The sequence below is a fragment of the Chenopodium album genome, chromosome 18, assembly GCF_948465745.1.
Source record: "Chenopodium album chromosome 18, dcCheAlbu1.1, whole genome shotgun sequence".
Lineage (NCBI taxonomy): Eukaryota > Viridiplantae > Streptophyta > Magnoliopsida > Caryophyllales > Amaranthaceae > Chenopodium > Chenopodium album.
This window is the reverse complement of record NC_137851.1, coordinates 21,866,022-21,868,229: the sequence shown is the minus strand read 5'-3', so window position 1 is coordinate 21,868,229 and position 2,208 is coordinate 21,866,022. Positions and strand designations below refer to the sequence as shown.

At 38.8% G+C, this 2,208-nt stretch overlaps 1 non-coding gene across 1 annotated transcript; it reads right to left on the bottom strand.

The window, feature by feature from the left end:
* Positions 1-1,738: 1,738 nt before the first annotated feature.
* On the bottom strand, positions 1,739-1,844 carry LOC145593275 (small nucleolar RNA R71). The gene has a single exon (XR_014102635.1). It is a non-coding gene; the product is annotated as a small nucleolar RNA R71 (small nucleolar RNA).
* Positions 1,845-2,208: the final 364 nt, after the last annotated feature.

Genomic DNA, 2,208 nt, shown 5'->3' with positions numbered 1-2,208 from the left:
AGGAGCTGCCCTTCTCACGAGCATTGCCTCGAGTGCACCAATGATAGGGATGCTCGGGAGCGCGGAGATCGATCGAGCAATCGAATGAGGCAAGGCCACGAGCACCAAGCAAGGGTGTGCGCGCGTAGCATAGGTGGTGCGTGCGCGCAGACCCACCTGTGCGCACGCGCGGCCTGGTGGTGCGCACGCACCAGGCGCCCTGATCTTCTTCGCTCGATTTTCTATTTATATCCTTAGACTTTTCCTTTTTAGGGGGAAAACTTATTTTTTACTTGACACTTATTTTCCAGAAATAGTAGAGAGAGAAAGTAGAGAGTGAAGCTTAAGATTACTTGATTATACTTGAATTTGATCTTTGATTTCAATTTGATCTTGGATTTCTTTTTCACATCAATGAAAGTTTGTGAGATTTCTTTCCTTTGAATTTACTTTATTTGCAATTTCATTTAAATTCTTGAATGTTTGATTTGAATTCCATTCTTTGCTTTAATTTGTTGAGTGATTGATTTTCTTCTTGATTAAACTTGAAATGAATATAATTGTGATGGAATTTGTTTTGTTTTTCAATTTCACCATGATTAGTGAGTAGATTAGTTGCTAGGGAGAAAAGCAAGCATGCTTGATTGATGATTTTTTCTAGTTGATGATCCTTGATTGATTGAATTGTTGCAATTAAATTGGTTGACATAGTTGTGCATGTGATTAATTAGACTAGGAGTGATCAACCTATAAGATTAATCTAGATTGCATGGCAAATTTTAATGACATGAACCCTTGATTTGAGAATTGCTTTAATTGATTGAATTTGATTGTGATTTTCCTAGTTAGCCATTCATAGTGAACCCTAGCTTGGTTTATAGGAGATAGCTCTTGAATTCCTTTGGTAGCAACTATTGTTTGTCCTTTGTAATGTTTGAATTGATTGAGTGATCCTTCAATTAGCATAATCATTGAGTTTGCATGTGGAACCTATATCCCTAGTGTTTAGTATATTGAATTTCTCGATTTATATAGCTTTCTCGATACCTTAGTTACCAACCATATCTTTCTACAATCTTCGAAGTAGCTTGACCTAGGCTATAGCTTGCACCTACTCATTCCTTTGGGTTCGACCCTTGATTTACCATTTACTCATATTAGGTTGGTCGAGTGTTTATAAATTTTGTTTGGCTCTAGGAAAGGGTAAAAAACGACCTACTTTTCCCTACGCCAAAAATGGCACCGTTGCCGAGGAGTGATATTGGTGCTTGGTTATAGTTGTTGAGTCTATTTCATCTTTAATTGAAAATACAAAAAGATTTTCTTTTAGGCTACACTTGTAGCCGTGCTACTAATCATTTCTTTTGAGATTGTATGCATAGAGCACGTGGTCGTTCACTAGTTCCATTTTATCCGGAAATTGAGAGAACTATTGCAAGGTTAAGGGTTGCTAGACGATCTTTGAGCCCTAGCACTTCAAGTGAAGAAGAACCACAACAAAAGGAATAAGCAAGAATGGGAGAAAATCCAAGGGTGGCGTTGAAATAATTGGGGATTCCCGGTGAATATATATTTGAGAGATCGCTCCACCTACAACACCGGCGAATGACTTTGAAATAAGGCCGGCAATGATCACTTTTATAGAGAAGCGACAATTTAGTGGGGCCAAGCATGTAAGCTCGCTAAATCATCTCAAGGAGTTCGAAAAATATTGCAATACTATCAAGGTGAATGGAATTTCCCAAGAATACAACGGCGGAGGCTAGAGCTTTGATTCAAGGTTTCAAGCAAAAGCCTAGTGAGAGTCTCAATGCAGTATGGGAGAGATACAAAGAGTATCAAAGAGAATGTCCTCACCACGGAATTCCTACTTACCAAATTATTCAAATTTTCTATGGAGGCCTTAGTCCTCAAGGAAAATCATGTTTAGATGGAGGAGCCGGAGGTCCTATCATGAACAAAACGGAAGAGGAAGTGGTAGACATAATTGAAGATGTAGTGAGGTATTATAGAGATTGGCAAGATGGAGAAAGAGAGTCAACTAGAGAGAGTAGCTCTTTGGTGTACTCGGTTGATCATCTAAATGCAATCAATAATCTATCCTCACAAATGACAAACTTGGGGAAGGAGATGTTTTCTATCAAGGCGAAGTTGGAAAGTGCTACCTACCAAGTTTCAAGTCTTCCCTCCTAATCTAAGGGGAGAGGTATGTCTTCTAATTCTTAACCC